The sequence below is a fragment of the Psittacula echo genome, assembly GCF_963264785.1.
Source record: "Psittacula echo genome assembly, chromosome: 12".
Lineage (NCBI taxonomy): Eukaryota > Metazoa > Chordata > Aves > Psittaciformes > Psittacidae > Psittacula > Psittacula echo.
The window spans coordinates 5,101,726-5,118,997 of NC_137747.1; the positions used below are offsets into that span (position 1 = coordinate 5,101,726).

Sequence of the window (17,272 nt, forward strand, 5' to 3'; positions counted from 1 at the left end):
GAGTGAAATGTCATGGTAGGGAGTCAAAAACTACAGGCGTTGTCCTTTGTGGAGCTAAATAGAGGCATAAGATTTCCCAGAGAAAAGGGGAGTGTATCTGCCACAGCCTGGGGACAAGCTGCTGCTCCCTGGGCTGAGGCAAAAGCCTTTTTATCCACCCAGGTTTGTACAGCCCACACTGAGAAATTCACTGGTGAAAGGCTGGATTGAACCACTCAGCATCAGGATGATCCCTCACATTTTGGGTATGCGCCTCAGTGTCTGGGATTAATGGGACGCCTCTGCCTGTAGCTGAAATCTAATCTAATGAAAAGGCAAGTTTTCCCCTTGTCCTTTCCTTCACTCCACAGGTTAGGGGGTCCTTAGCATTTTATGTCTGCAAACACAATTGCTCTTTTGATTTGAAAATGCTTTTTCTCACAGACTGTGGAGATGTCAGGGGCAAGCATGGAGCTGGCAGCAAGTTCTGGCTTCTGCTGGACATTAGGAAAAGTACTGGATCTCCCAGCCTGACCATCAGGTTTATACTGGATCTCCTAGTCTGACCATGCTATCCCAGCCTCATTGTTGGTAAGATACGGGATCTCCCAGCCCAGACCGGGTAAGCCTTTCCCCAAAGAAGTGACACTGATGCGTGTCTGTGACAGGGGTGGCTGCAGGGAAGACGGCATGAGGAGCTCACTGCCTCATGTTTATTGTCCCCCAGGGAAGGTAATTGTCCTGGGTAATTGTCCTCTGCCCCAGCCCAAGGGAAACAGGAACGACCATGGGTCTCCGTGGCATCACCTGGTCCCATCCTCCTGAGGATGAGGAAGGATGGATCCCTCATCCTTATCTCTCCTTGCCAGGAAGGAACTGTGCAGCCTGTGGCTCAGCTGGGGACACAAGTCCCCCGCAGTCCTTGGTGCCCTCAGCCCCTGCGGCTCTTCACCGCTGAGGTCTCCAACTTGCTATTCCCGTCCCCTGCCTGGGCTCCTTCCTCCTCCTCTTCAGCTCAGGGATGCGCTAGGACCCGGCGGGAGCAGCCGGGTGTGGCAGGAGGGAGGCTGATGGGGGATCCCGGGATCTGGGGGGTCCTGGGCGGTTCCTGGTGGTGCCTGGGGCTGGAAAGTCCTGGAAACCCCGGGGGTCCCTGGGACTGGGGGGGTCCTGTCCGCTCCCCGCCCCTCCCGGAGGGGGGTCTGCAGGAGAGGGGGTGCAAGGAGCCGAGCGTCTGCGAGACTTGGGGTGAATGGTAGGATAAAAGGGAGGGAGGAGCCGGGGCGGGCAAGAAGACCGGGAGGGGCGCGAGGGGCAGCGGCTCCCATCCCGGCTCCCTGCCGCAGGGTGTGCTGAGCTCCGCCGGGGAAGACTTCGGGAGCTGATGGAGAACGGCTCAGCCAGCCCAGGAGCCGCACTGGGCGGCAGCGGCAATGAGACGCTAGGCAGGATGCCCCGGCAGCCCCTGGAGCTGCAGGTGGTCACCATCCTGCTGGTGCTGATCATCTGCGGGGTGGGCATCGCGGGCAACGTGATGGTGGTGCTGGTGGTGCTGCGCACCAAGGACATGGTGACCCCCACCAACTGCTACCTGGTGAGCTTGGCGGTGGCCGACCTCATCGTGCTGCTGGCTGCTGGGCTGCCCAACATTTCAGAAGTGGTGGCTTCTTGGGTGTACGGCTACGCTGGCTGCCTCTGCATCACCTATTTGCAGTACTTGGGCATCAACATCTCTGCCTGGTCCATCACCGCCTTCACGGTAGAGCGTTACATCGCAATCTGCCACGCCATCAAAGCGCAGCTCCTGTGCACCGTGTCCCGTGCCAAGCGCATCATCTCCTCGCTGTGGCTCTTTACCTCCATCTATTGCCTCATGTGGTTCTTCCTGGTGGACACAACCCAGGTCATCTTCTCAGATGGGGCACAGGTCAGCTGTGGCTATCGGGTCTCCAGGAGCCTTTACATGCCCATTTACTTCTTGGATTTTGCTGTCTTCTACATCATCCCACTGGGGCTGGCAACTGTCCTCTATGGCCTTATTGCCCGCATCCTCTTCATGAGCCCCCTGCCCACCAGCCTGCAGCACTCCTGCCCGGGCTCCATGCACCAGGGCAGCTCCCTCAAGCTCTCCTGCCGGGGCAACAGGGGGGCTCTGAGCTCCCGCAAGCAGGTAGGTGCTCCCTGCTGGGCTGGGGCACACTGGGCTGCATGGGGCTCAGTGCTTTGAGCAGCGCTCTGGCAGGCAATGGGGTGTCCCGATGTTTTGTTTCCCTTTGTGAGGAAAGTGAGGAGGATTGGTTTGTTGCACAGAAGCATCCCAAAACCGAGCTGGGGTCTGGCAGCACACATGGGCTCCCTTTGCTTTGGCTGGGCTTGGAGGTAGAACTGGGCTCCAGCATCACTGAGGAGAGGCAGGAGTGCAGGAATGTTTGCTGGATAATCAATTGCTGATTGCCTCCCCGAGGAGGGGAGTGATGGGTCACATTACGCCAGTGGGACTTACCCCTTAGAGTCCTGGGCAGGCAACCTCAGATTTAGAGGGCGAAGGGAAGGAAGACTCGGCACAAGCCCAGGCCTGGTTGGGGAAGGCACCTCGGTGTCACAGTGGTGTGTTTGCCTCTCAGTGACTTCTCTGTCATTCAGCTGTCAGCTCACCCCCCACGTCCTTCTCCTTTCACCTCCTTCTGCCCTTATTCCTTCTCTGCTCTTTTTTCTCCTCTTTCTCTGCCCACATGGACAGAGACTTGCCCCATCTCTTTTGGACAGGTCTGTGTCTAAACATGGGACACTCTTACCTGCTAGCTGGCTACATGGAGGAGACCATCCCATTCTGGTTTCAGACTCTGAGTAGGCAGAGACATAGTCCATTTTAAGGGAAAGGGCTAAATCTGGGAATCTGGCTTGAATTCTTGAAATCACCAGTTCTGTTGTGATTTCCAGACTGCCTGAAATAGGCTTCAGCCTGTCCTAAAGTCCTCATGTTTCCAATTCAGTATCTCATTGCCTGACTTGTACAGGAACCTCCCTTCTCTAGGAGAAAAGATTCAGAATCATGGAGGGGAAGCAAGCAGCACAGAGAACTTGTATTTCTTCATAAACTTCTAACTCTTTCCGGTTCAGCTTTTTCTCCCTTTTGCTCCAGCATGGAAAGGCTTAAAGCAAGTCCTGACTTCTGCAAAAGTATTTGCAGAATACTATAGGGGTGCTGCCTGCTGTGGGAGCCTCAGGCAGGGTATTTGGCAGTGAGGTCTCTGGATGCTACAAGGCAGTACCTAAAGTCACAAGTGGATGGACCTCTCCTTCCAGAGCAGCCACTGCTATGGCTCCATCACTAGTGCCTCTAAAACTCGGAACTCCTGGGCAGGGCAGTACAAAGTGTGAGGTTTGCTGTATTTATCACTTATAGGAGAAAGGGTCCCAGGCTCTAACCCAGCCACCTCCGAGCACGTATTTCACCTGCTAGAAAGGGACCACTAGAGGGAGCGGGATTCCAAGAAAGGATGCTGCGGCTCAGGATGATGGTGCTTGGACTGGGAAAGGTGACACCGGCTGGGGAGGAGTGTCTGTGGCCTCCTGGACAGGGGAAAGACTGGATACTGCACTGGGAGAGGGGATGGGTTGGAAAGGCTGTGCGGGGATCCAAGATGCTGATCCTCTTGTATGGAGTGAGAAGGATGCTCACAGTGGGTTTGCTCTAGCAGTTACACTGGGCTTGGCCTGTGGAGGTGGAAGGTGAGCTGTCCTGTAGCTCTGGCAAAGGGACCCAGGATATGGCCACGGGTCGGTACACCAGATACCCTTGGCCATCCAGCAACAACACTGGCTAATGTGTTCAAAAGTGGTTTTCAGCTAAATATCAACTATTCTAGTAAAACAAATCCTCTTACTACAAACCCTTGTCTTGCTTTTATCCACAGCTCCTTTACAGCTGTTGTGCACACACTACGTGCAACAGAATTGTTGTAAAATACTTGTCAGAAAGACTGCTGTCCCTGAGCTGGTGCTTCCCTGAGGGATGCTTTGAGGCTACAGCAAAGCTCTGGCTTTTTTGGGGTGCAGCTGATTTTAGGGGGGCATAATTCAGGACTACTCCGGTTAAGGATGAATGTCCCAAACTCTTTTGAGTGATGATTAGGTTCATTTTACATGTGAGCACCAGAAGTAAGTTCAGAGCACCTCAAATGCACTATAGTTACTTGCCTCAGCAACGTAGGGTGAGGAAAGGCACAGAGGCAGGTTTTGGCCACGTATGCAGACAACGCTGGAGATTTCCTTCCCCACAGTGAAGGTATGAGAGTCTGGAATAAACTGCTAGGTTTTATCCAGAGGAGACATCCTGTGTCAGCACAGCTTTGTGAAGTTGCATCCAGGAGAGCATGGTCCATATGAATGGTTGGCTTGAAAAGACAAATTTCAATCCTTCAGCTCAGGGTAGGGCTGTTCCAGCCTGTGGGCTGCATGCAGCATCCTCAGGGAGCACTGAAGGCATTTAGTGAGATGGAGGTAATAAATCCTCATGGTGCTGTTTCCAGATGGTTTTCCCTCCCAAGGTAAAGGCAGCTTTTTCATTGGGCTGCAGGCTGTGTAGCAGGAAACACTCTTTAGATCACAGCACTTTGTGGTCTCCTATGGTGTGCAGGGAGGTGTTGGGAGCTTGCTTGAGTGGGAGCTGTGTGAGCCGGCATTTCCATAACCACCAGCCAAAAAGCAGGGGCAGTTATGGCTAAAAAGCAGATGAATCACTGGTTCTTTTCCAGGCATTTCTCTTGGTATCAGAAGGGACTGGAATGAACTTTCTTTTCAGCCTTATTAGGACACACTCCCCCAGTATTGTCATTTGAATGCAGAGTTCACATCACTCTTCACAAACATCATGGGTTCCTGAACAGTAAAACAAGGCAGAGCTACAACAGCTCGAAAGCCAAAGATGTTTCAGTCTAGGAGGCAGCACATGAACATTATTAATGTGTTAGCTTTAAAGGAGATATCTCAGCCATACAGAAACCTGCCAGAGAGCAGAGCTAAGGGTATAAAAGCTCAGGGATCACGGGTCCCATCCATAAGCGCTGCTCATGTGGCATATGCTGGTGAAGCAAAATCTGCTCCTTCCAGGGCTGAGCTGGTATCAGGAGCTCTCTGTTCCCAGGTCTTGCGGTGCAGACCACAGCAGACATGCTGCAGTCTTAGCAAAAGCCTCAGCACTCACTGTATCACTGCAAGATCTTATTCTGGGAAGTGCCCTCACATTCCCATTAAACCACATGCAGCAAAACACTTCTATTTTGGCCTCAGCTTGATAACAGTCTCTTTCTTGTAGCGGAAGTTTTGTTGCCATTACCAGCTACCCCCGATTTCTGCTCAAAGTATTAAAGGAAGGCATAGTTGCTCGTGATGAAGTAAAAAAAGGCAGTCCAAGAAAAGCTGAGAGACTGTGAATGTGATCTAAGTGCTTATTTCCATATCAAGAACTGTAGTTATTGCACAACTCCCCCTCTGACGCTTGAAACGCCACTGCCTTAATATGCTTGCAGCATCAGTGTTTACTCATCCTTTCCTTCTTGGAGACGTGTGTATTCTGTAAGTATTTGTTGGAGGATGAGTGTCACCTGCCAGAAATAGTTGTTGAAATTATCAGGATTGCTGGAGTTTCTGTACAAAATCCTGTATTCTTAAACAAGCTTGACTTGATCTGAGGGCAATTACTGCTCACTTCTGAATTCTCAGTGTATTCTTATATGTTAATGTAGTACTTCTCTAGTGTGCTGCAAATTAAAATAACCCACACCAATTAGCTAAGTAACTTCCATACCAGCACAAGTAGGAATCTGTCTAAGATTCCAGTCTCCTCTGCTCCCAGTGCTACTCTGCACCAGAAGTTTATTACCTGGAACAATAGGAAACCAGGGGATCCTGGGCAGGGAGTTGAGATCTATCCAACGGCACCCCAAAACTTAGATCCCCACTTTTTGGACAAGTTTCCATCCAAACCCAGGACATTTCCCCATTGATTTGTTGTTATGTACAATTTTCAGATTTTCTTTCTGGTACAGAAATTCCCATTATTAAGCCTAATGGGGGGTAATACATTACAGCCCATTGCAACCCATTTCAGGCTGGTGAATGCTTGTCCTAAAGAGCTGTAAAGTTTCTTCAATGGCAGATGAAAATCGATAGTTAAAGAAGTTTATTTGTGCAAGATTGTTTCATGAACAGAATGGATTCAAAGAGGAATAGCTTCATGGTTCGGATGCCTATTTTAAGTGCTTAAAGAGAGATGCAAGTAATATGTAGGCTGAATTAGCTGTCTGCACCATTTCTCCAGGTGGCAAAGCTCTGCTGAAGATTTAGCACCATCTATTTCTCTTTTTGTACATCCCCATCATCAAGGTGACCAAGATGCTGGCTGTCGTGGTGATCCTCTTTGCCCTTCTGTGGATGCCTTATCGCACACTAGTGGTGGTGAACTCCTTCACGGACCCTCCGTACCTGAACATCTGGTTACTTCTCTTCTGCCGCATGTGCATCTACCTGAACAGTGCCATCAACCCCATCATCTACAACCTCATGTCACAGAAGTTCAGGGCTGCCTTTAGGAAGCTGTGCAAGTGTGAAGCAAAGAGTGCTGAGAACCCTGTGCTATACCCCACCCCTGTGTACTACAGTGTTACGAAGGACCATTCCCATGATAGCTCTGACCGCAACACTGAACAAGAAGATCTGAGCATTCTCCCTGCACCTGCAAAGAAGAACAAGCCTGACAAATAAATCCTGGGACCCTCAAACAGTTAAGGCAGTGGAAGCCATGCAGCTGTATGAACTGTGTTGGGGAAGTGCAGAGAGAAATTGCTTTCGCATTGCAGCAAGCTTCATTTAATACGTCTGTCTGGGGCATTTGACAAAACAGATTGTTAGAGGCAAATTCATTTGTTTTTTCTTAACACTAATCTATTCTTGCTTTGTGAAGTGTTAGGCACAGGTTAACGTTTAGCCTCTTTTTGTATTTGTAGTTAAATATAGCAGTGCAACAGCATTCTGTGTTAAATGCAAGTGCAATTGTTTGAGTTGGGCTAGAGTACTGAAAGGAAATAGAATCATAGAATAGTTAGGGAAGGAAAGAACCTCGCTTGCAGGGTCCCACATGACAGCACCGGCGGGTGCCCCTGGCTCCAGCTGCAGCCGCCAGCATCTGGTATCTCAAAGCAGCTCCAGCCCCAGACCCTCTTCCCACCCTGCGGGATGGGGACCAAGGGACTCACTGGGAGCAAGGGGGTAAAAGGCTTGGTTTGGGCAGCAGCATCCAACAGGATGCCGGGTGCAGGCTGCTCCCCGCAGTGACCCCAGGCCGGGCACGCTGTGATTCTGTGATTCCACGACTGATTCCTTGTACGTGGCCGTGTTTCCCCCAGCTTGGGGAGCAGCCCGAGCAGCTTTGGTCAGCGCTGGCACAGGCTGTGCCCGATGGCAGCACCAGAGCAGGGCCCTGCAGCCACCGAGGGGTCGGAGTGAGCGCCCAGAGCTTTGGTCCCTCGCCCGAGCCCATCCCTGCCCACAGCTGCAGAGAGCCTGAAAGAGCCGCTCTAAAGAGCCAGGGCAGGGAGCCCACGTGAGGACAGTTGGGGTGCCCCAGCACCCAGCGCCAGCCCCCATGGCCCCTCCAGCCCTGGGGGCTCAGAGCGAGTGGAAACCACTTCTCTGCCAAAGCCACGTGTGATCGCAGTGAATACCAAGAGAGACAGGGTCAGAAAAACGTCAGGAAATGTATTTACAAAACCACAAAAATATACAAAATAAACAACAAAGAACAACTGTTCTTCTCAAAAATACAACTCTTCTACCTAAAACTGCCCCTATTCTACCTAAAAGTACAACTCTTATTCTTAAAACTACCCCTATTCTACCTAAAAGTACAACTCTTATTCTTAAAACGACACCTATTCTACCTAAAATTACAACTCTTATTCTTAAAACGACACCTATTCTACCTAAAATTACAACTCTTATTCTTAAAACTACCCCTATTCTACCTAAAAGAACAACTCTTACTCTTAAAACTACCCCTATTCTACCTAAAAGTACAACTCTTACTCTTAAAACTACACCTATTCTATCTAAAAGTACAACTCTTACTCTTAAAACTACACCTATTCTATCTAAAAGTACAACTCTTATTCTTAAAACTACACCTATTCTACCTAAAAGTACAACTCTTATTCCTAAAACTACACCTATTCTATCTAAAACTACAAGTCCTATGGTAAAAACAACAATCTTCTAAACCAACAACAATCTTCAATGAAAACAGGAACTCTTCTAAACAAAACTTCTTTAAACAGCGTGAAAACTTCCCAGCCGACCAGCCCTGGAAACAAGCAGCACAAGGTCATTTCAGTGAGGCTACTGATGGTGACTGTGTTTGCCACGCGCTGGGGAGAGCGGGACTCTGCCGCGGGGCTCAGCCCTGGCTGGGGCTGGAGCCAGGCTCTACGCGATCGGACTCGGCGCGCGTGTCCCAAAGGCAGCGCAGGGCAGCGCGGTGGTGGCGCTTGTGCCGCCAGGATGAGGCCACCAGGCACCGTGTCCCTGCAGCGGGGCCGTCGCACACAGCCCCAGCCCCAGCCCCAGCCCCAGTGTGGCAGCAGCCGACCCACCCTGACTGCCAGCAGTGGATGGGGGCACGTTGCTGCCTTACCACTCATCAGTCTGTATCCATCGCCTCATCCTTCTCCACCTCCCCATCCACCTCCATCGGTTCCTCCATCTCCCCGTCCACCTCCATGGGTTCCTCCATCTCCCCGTCCACCTCCATGGGTTCCTCCACCTCCCCATCCACCTCCATGGGTTCCTCACGCAGCCCCACTTGGGTCCTGTTGGCGGCCTCTTCCTCCAGCTCTCGCATGTGTTGGAACAGCCTAAGGCAAAAGGCCAGCAGAAGAGTGCGTTGGTGCTGCCCAGAGCAGCGGAGCGCAGCTGTGGGACAGGGCTCTGGGCACCCCGGTCCCCTCTCGCTGCCCGGGCAGAGCCGTGGGGCACTGGGGCCCCGGGCACATCCCCAGCAGGAGCTGGCGGGAGGCCGGGGGCTCCTTGTGCAGCAGCACCCACCAGCTCTGACAGGCTGGCGCGTGCAGCTGGAGGATCCTCTGCCTGCTTCTCTTGAGCGCCTTGCGGGGCGGCAGCGGCTTCAGGACCTGCCAGAGCAGAGAGGGCAGGGGTGAGCGGCCGGGCTCCCTGCCTGCGGGGCCAGGGCACAGACCCGGCCCCGCGCCTGCCCCGGCACCCACCGGCTCCTTACTCTGCGAAGGCAGCCCTTGGTGTCCTCGCCTCCGCAAGGGCTGAGCTCGGCCACCAGCAGGACCAGGGTGGACTTCTTTTGGGGCTGCATTTCAGGTGCCAAGATCGGGTGTAAGCAGCGGGGAACAAGGCAGCAGGGACGGGAAGAAGTGGGAAGTTCTAGGAGTAGGGCAGAAGCGCAGGGCAGGAACAGGGCAGAAGGGACCGGAGCACGCAGGTGGGAGCAGAGGAAAAGTGTGGGTTCAGGGGTGAAGGTCTGTGCTGTTGTCTGGGCACGGGCCGCTGACGCTGTAACGCAGTCTGTGACATCACCCCGGAGTTCCAGAACTGCTGCGAGCAGGGGATGGGGACGAGCCCTAAGGGGCTGCAGCTTCATGGGGGACATTGGGCAATCGTTAGTGACCCCTGAGATGACAGAGACACACTTTGGTGCTTAAATAATCAATGAAATGGGTGAAGGCTGCGCTGGCCAACTCCACGGGCCAGGAGCATCTCCTGTGCTCCTTCCCTGTCCCACAAGCAGTCAGTGAGCGACCTGAGCGGTGCTCAAGTGCTGCAGTTGGGATGTGTCCATGGGGTTGGAATTCAGCCCTGCCCAGCCACGTCCTGCAGCCGGGCCCATCACGGCTGAGCCCGTGCGAGAACCTGCGCCCCACGTGCAGCGAAGGCTGCGAGGGCAGCACAAGATGTGGTGGCAGCAGCGTGTGTCGAGGGCTGCCTGCTTCCGGAGGGGTCTGCAACAGCTCCGCAGCTGGAACTCGCGTGTCCCCGTCTGCATCTGCACGCGCACCTCCTGCATGCAGCAGCTCCCCCTGCACCGCGCTGCCGTTCTCCTGCTGGCAGCTCCCCCTCCCTGCCCGCTTGCAGGGTCCCACATGACAGCACCGGCGGGTGCCCCTGGCTCCAGCTGCAGCCGCCAACATCTGGTATCCCAAAGCAGCTCCAGCCCCAGACCCTCTTCCCACCCTGCGGGATGGGGACCAAGGGACTCACTGGGAGCAAGGGGGTAAAAGGCTTGGTTTGGGCAGCAGCATCCAACAGGATGCCGGGTGCAGGCTGCTCCCCGCAGTGACCCCAGGCCGGGCACGCTGTGGTTCTGTGATTCCACGACTGATTCCTTGTACGTGGCCGTGTTTCCCCCAGCTTGGGGAGCAGCCCGAGCAGCTTTGGTCAGCGCTGGCACAGGCTGTGCCCGATGGCAGCACCAGAGCAGGGCCCTGCAGCCACCGAGGGGTCGGAGTGAGCGCCCAGAGCTTTGGTCCCTCGCCCGAGCCCATCCCTGCCCACAGCTGCAGAGAGCCTGAAAGAGCCGCTCTAAAGAGCCAGGGCAGGGAGCCCACGTGAGGACAGTTGGGGTGCCCCAGCACCCAGCGCCAGCCCCCATGGCCCCTCCAGCCCTGGGGGCTCAGAGCGAGTGGAAACCACTTCTCTGCCAAAGCCACGTGTGATCGCAGTGAATACCAAGAGAGACAGGGTCAGAAAAACGTCAAGAAATGTATTTACAAAACAACAAAAATATACAAAATAAACAACAAAGAACAACTGTTCTTCTCAAAAATACAACTCTTCTGCCTAAAACTACACCTATTCTACCTAAAAGTACAACTCTTATTTTTAAAACTACCCCTATTCTACCTAAAGGTACAACTCTTACTCTTAAAACTACCCCTATTCTACCTAAAATTACAACTCTTATTCTTAAAACGACACCTATTCTACCTAAAAGTACAACTCTTATTCTTAAAACTACCCCTATTCTACCTAAAAGAACAACTCTTACTCTTAAAACTACCCCTATTCTACCTAAAAGAACAACTCTTACTCTTAAAACTACACCTATTCTACCTAAAAGTACAACTCTTACTCTTAAAACTACACCTATTCTACCTAAAAGTACAACTCTTATTCTTAAAACTACACCTATTCTACCTAAAAGTACAACTCTTATTCCTAAAACTACACCTATTCTATCTAAAACTACAAGTCCTATGGTAAAAACAACAATCTTCTAAACCAACAACAATCTTCAATGAAAACAGGAACTCTTCTAAACAAAACTTCTTTAAACAGCGTGAAAACTTCCCAGCCGACCAGCCCTGGAAACAAGCAGCACAAGGTCATTTCAGTGAGGCTACTGATGGTGATTGCGTTTGCCACGCGCTGGGGAGAGCGGGACTCTGCCGCGGGGCTCAGCCCTGGCTGGGGCTGGAGCCGGGCTCTACGCGATCGGACTCGGCGCGCGTGTCCCAAAGGCAGCGCAGGGCAGCGCGGTGGTGGCGCTTGTGCCGCCAGGATGAGGCCACCGGGCACCGTGTCCCTGCAGCGGGGCCGTCGCACACAGCCCCAGCCCCAGCCCCAGTGTGGCAGCAGCCGACCCACCCTGACTGCCAGCAGTGGATGGGGGCACGTGCTGCCTTACCACTCATCAGTCTGTATCCATCGCCTCATCCTTCTCCACCTCCCCATCCACCTCCATCGGTTCCTCCATCTCCCCGTCCACCTCCATGGGTTCCTCCATCTCCCCGTCCACCTCCATGGGTTCCTCCACCTCCCCATCCACCTCCATGGGTTCCTCACGCAGCCCCACTTGGGTCCTGCTGGCGGCCTCTTCCTCCAGCTCTCGCATGTGTTGGAACAGCCTAAGGCAAAAGGCCAGCAGAAGAGTGCGTTGGTGCTGCCCAGAGCAGCGGAGCGCAGCTGTGGGACAGGGCTCTGGGCACCCCGGTCCCCTCTCGCTGCCCGGGCAGAGCCGTGGGGCGCTGGGGCCCCGGGCACGTCCCCAGCAGGAGCTGGCGGGAGGCCGGGGGCTCCTTGTGCAGCAGCACCCACCAGCTCTGAGAGGCTGGCGCGTGCAGCTGGAGGATCCTCTGCCTGCTTCTCTTGAGCGCCTTGCGGGGCGGCAGCGGCTTCAGGACCTGCCAGAGCAGAGAGGGCAGGGGTGAGCGGCCGGGCTCCCTGCCTGCGGGGCCAGGGCACAGACCCGGCCCCGCGCCTGCCCCGGCACCCACCGGCTCCTTACTCTGCGAAGGCAGCCCTTGGCGTCCTCGCCTCCGCAAGGGCTGAGCTCGGCCACCAGCAGGACCAGGGTGGACTTCTTTTGGGGCTGCATTTCAGGTGCCAAGATCGGGTGTAAGCAGCGGGGAACAAGGCAGCAGGGACGGGAAGAAGTGGGAAGTTCTAGGAGTAGGGCAGAAGCGCAGGGCAGGAACAGGGCAGAAGGGACCGGAGCACGCAGGTGGGAGCAGAGGAAAAGTGTGGGTTCAGGGGTGAAGGTCTGTGCTGTTGTCTGGGCACGGGCCGCTGACGCTGTAACGCAGTCTGTGACATCACCCCGGAGTTCCAGAACTGCTGCGAGCAGGGGATGGGGACGAGCCCTAAGGGGCTGCAGCTTCATGGGGGACATTGGGCAATCGTTAGTGACCCCTGAGATGACAGAGACACACTTTGGTGCTTAAATAATCAATGAAATGGGTGAAGGCTGCGCTGGCCAACTCCACGGGCCAGGAGCATCTCCTGTGCTCCTTCCCTGTCCCACAAGCAGTCAGTGAGCGACCTGAGCGGTGCTCAAGTGCTGCAGTTGGGATGTGTCCATGGGGTTGGAATTCAGCCCTGCCCAGCCACGTCCTGCAGCCGGGCCCATCACGGCTGAGCCCGTGCGAGAACCTGCGCCCCACGCGCAGCGAAGGCTGCGAGGGCAGCACAAGATGTGGTGGCAGCAGCGTGTGTCGAGGGCTGCCTGCTTCCGGAGGGGCCTGCAACAGCTCCGCAGCTGGAACTCGCGTGTCCCCGTCTGCATCTGCACGCGCACCTCCTGCATGCAGCAGCTCCCCCTGCACCGCGCTGCCGTTCTCCTGCTGGCAGCTCCCCCTCCCTGCCCGCTTGCAGGGTCCCACATGACAGCACCGGCGGGTGCCCCTGGCTCCAGCTGCAGCCGCCAACATCTGGTATCCCAAAGCAGCTCCAGCCCCAGACCCTCTTCCCACCCTGCGGGATGGGGACCAAGGGACTCACTGGGAGCAAGGGGGTAAAAGGCTTGGTTTGGGCAGCAGCATCCAACAGGATGCCGGATGCAGGCTGCTCCCCGCAGTGACCCCAGGCCGGGCACGCTGTGATTCTGTGATTCCACGACTGATTCCTTGTACGTGGCCGTGTTTCCCCCAGCTTGGGGAGCAGCCCGAGCAGCTTTGGTCAGCGCTGGCACAGGCTGTGCCCGATGGCAGCACCAGAGCAGGGCCCTGCAGCCACCGAGGGGTCGGAGTGAGCGCCCAGAGCTTTGGTCCCTCGCCCGAGCCCATCCCTGACCACAGCTGCAGAGAGCCTGAAAGAGCCGCTCTAAAGAGCCAGGGCAGGGAGCCCACGTGAGGACAGTTGGGGTGCCCCAGCACCCAGCGCCAGCCCCCATGGCCCCTCCAGCCCTGGGGGCTCAGAGCGAGTGGAAACCACTTCTCTGCCAAAGCCACGTGTGATTGCAGTGAATACCAAGAGAGACAGGGTCAGAAAAACGTCAAGAAATGTATTTACAAAACAACAAAAATATACAAAATAAACAACAAAGAACAACTGTTCTTCTCAAAAATACAACTCTTCTACCTAAAACTACCCCTATTCTACCTAAAAGTACAACTCTTATTTTTAAAACTACCCCTATTCTACCTAAAAGTACAACTCTTACTCTTAAAACTACCCCTATTCTACCTAAAAGTACAACTCTTATTCTTAAAACGACACCTATTCTACCTAAAAGTAGAACTCTTACTCTTAAAACTACCCCTATTCTACCTAAAATTACAACTCTTATTCTTAAAACGACACCTATTCTACCTAAAAGTACAACTCTTACTCTTAAAACTACCCCTATTCTACCTAAAAGTACAACTCTTATTCTTAAAACTACCCCTATTCTACCTAAAAGTACAACTCTTACTCTTAAAACTACCCCTATTCTACCTAAAAGTACAACTCTTATTCTTAAAACTACACCTATTCTACCTAAAAGTAGAACTCTTACTCTTAAAACTACCCCTATTCTACCTAAAATTACAACTCTTATTCTTAAAACGACACCTATTCTACCTAAAAGTACAACTCTTACTCTTAAAACTACCCCTATTCTACCTAAAAGTACAACTCTTATTCTTAAAACGACACCTATTCTACCTAAAAGTACAACTCTTACTCTTAAAACTACACCTATTCTACCTAAAAGTACAACTCTTATTTTTAAAACTACCCCTATTCTACCTAAAAGTACAACTCTTACTCTTAAAACTACCCCTATTCTACCTAAAAGTACAACTCTTATTCTTAAAACGACACCTATTCTACCTAAAAGTAGAACTCTTACTCTTAAAACTACCCCTATTCTACCTAAAATTACAACTCTTATTCTTAAAACGACACCTATTCTACCTAAAAGTACAACTCTTATTCTTAAAACTACCCCTATTCTACCTAAAAGTACAACTCTTACTCTTAAAACTACCCCTATTCTACCTAAAAGTACAACTCTTATTCTTAAAACTACACCTATTCTACCTAAAAGTACAACTCTTATTCCTAAAACTACACCTATTCTATCTAAAACTACAAGTCCTATGGTAAAAACAACAATCTTCTAAACCAACAACAATCGTCAATGAAAACAGGAACTCTTCTAAACAAAACTTCTTTAAACAGCGTGAAAACTTCCCAGCCGACCAGCCCTGGAAACAAGCAGCACAAGGTCATTTCAGTGAGGCTACTGATGGTGATTGTGTTTGCCACGTGCTGGGGAGAGCGGGACTCTGCCGCGGGGCTCAGCCCTGGCTGGGGCTGGAGCCGGGCTCTACGCGATCGGACTCGGCGCGCGTGTCCCAAAGGCAGCGCAGGGCAGCGCGGTGGTGGCGCTTGTGCCGCCAGGATGAGGCCACCGGGCACCGTGTCCCTGCAGCGGGGCCGTCGCACACAGCCCCAGCCCCAGCCCCAGTGTGGCAGCAGCCGACCCACCCTGACTGCCAGCAGTGGATGGGGGCACGTTGCTGCCTTACCACTCATCAGTCTGTATCCATCGCCTCATCCTTCTCCACCTCCCCATCCACCTCCATCGGTTCCTCCATCTCCCCGTCCACCTCCATGGGTTCCTCCATCTCCCCGTCCACCTCCATGGGTTCCTCCACCTCCCCATCCACCTCCATGGGTTCCTCACGCAGCCCCACTTGGGTCCTGTTGGCGGCCTCTTCCTCCAGCTCTCGCATGTGTTGGAACAGCCTAAGGCAAAAGGCCAGCAGAAGAGTGCGTTGGTGCTGCCCAGAGCAGCGGAGCGCAGCTGTGGGACAGGGCTCTGGGCACCCCGGTCCCCTCTCGCTGCCCGGGCAGAGCCGTGGGGCGCTGGGGCCCCGGGCACGTCCCCAGCAGGAGCTGGCGGGAGGCCGGGGGCTCCTTGTGCAGCAGCACCCACCAGCTCTGAGAGGCTGGCGCGTGCAGCTGGAGGATCCTCTGCCTGCTTCTCTTGAGCGCCTTGCGGGGCGGCAGCGGCTTCAGGACCTGCCAGAGCAGAGAGGGCAGGGGTGAGCGGCCGGGCTCCCTGCCTGCGGGGCCAGGGCACAGACCCGGCCCCGCGCCTGCCCCGGCACCCACCGGCTCCTTACTCTGCGAAGGCAGCCCTTGGCGTCCTCGCCTCCGCAAGGGCTGAGCTCGGCCACCAGCAGGACCAGGGTGGACTTCTTTTGGGGCTGCATTTCAGGTGCCAAGATCGGGTGTAAGCAGCGGGGAACAAGGCAGCAGGGACGGGAAGAAGTGGGAAGTTCTAGGAGTAGGGCAGAAGCGCAGGGCAGGAACAGGGCAGAAGGGACCGGAGCACGCAGGTGGGAGCAGAGGAAAAGTGTGGGTTCAGGGGTGAAGGTCTGTGCTGTTGTCTGGGCACGGGCCGCTGACGCTGTAACGCAGTCTGTGACATCACCCCGGAGTTCCAGAACTGCTGCGAGCAGGGGATGGGGACGAGCCCTAAGGGGCTGCAGCTTCATGGGGGACATTGGGCAATCGTTAGTGACCCCTGAGATGGCAGAGACACACTTTATAGAATCATAGAATAGTTAGGGTTGGAAAGGACCTTAAGATCATCCAGTGCCAACCCCACTGCCATGGGCAGGGACACCTCACACTAAACCATGATACCCAAGGCCTCATCCAACCTGGCCTTGAACACCGCCAAGGATGGAGCATTCACAACCTCCCTGGGCAACCCATTCCAGTGCCTCACCACCCTCACAGTAAAGAATTTCTTCTTTAGATCCAATCTAAACTTCCTCTGTTTAAGTTTGAACCCGTTACCCCTTGTCCTATCACTACAGTCCCTAATGAAGAGTCCCTCCCCAGCATCCTTGTAGGCCCCCTTCAGATACTGGAAGGCTGCTATGAGGTCTCCACGCAGCCTTCTCTTCTCCAGGCTGAACAGCCCCAACTTTCTCAGCCTGTCTTCATACGGGAGGTGCTCCAGTCCCTGATCATCCTCGTGGCCTCCTCTGGACTTGTTCCAACAGTTCCATGTCCTTTTGATGTTGAGGACACCAGAACTGCACACAATGCTCCAAGTGAGGTCTCACGAGAGCAGAGCAGAGGGGCAGGATCACCTCCTTCGACCTGCTGGTCACGCTCCTCTTGATGCAGCCCAGGATACGGTTGCTTTCTGGGCTGCGAGCACAAACTGAAGCTGGCTCATGTTCATTTTCTCATCGACCAACACCCCCAAGTCCTTCTCTGCAGGGCTGCTCTGAACCTCTTCTCTGCCCAGCCTGTAGCTGTGCCTGGGATTGCTCTGACCCAGGCGTAGGACCTTGCACTTGGCATGGTTAAACTTCATTAGGTTGGCATCAGCCCACCTCACAAGTGTGTCGAGGTCCCTCTGGATGGCATCCCTTCCCTCCGGCGTATCAACCGAACCACACAGCTTGGTGCCATCAGCATTGTCCTGCGAGTCCCAGTGTGGTGTGGCTGTGGACTGTGGAGCAGCATTGCTTTCCATCCTAGC

The 17,272-nt window shown here is 53.9% G+C and overlaps 1 pseudogene across 1 annotated transcript; it reads left to right on the forward strand.

Annotated features, from left to right (window-relative positions):
• The first annotated feature begins 1,363 nt into the window (after positions 1–1,363).
• LOC308226427 (thyrotropin-releasing hormone receptor pseudogene) lies at positions 1,364–6,744 on the forward strand (annotated as a pseudogene). Its single transcript has 2 exons — positions 1,364–2,149; positions 6,367–6,744. The product of its transcript is annotated as a thyrotropin-releasing hormone receptor pseudogene (transcript).
• Positions 6,745–17,272: the final 10,528 nt, after the last annotated feature.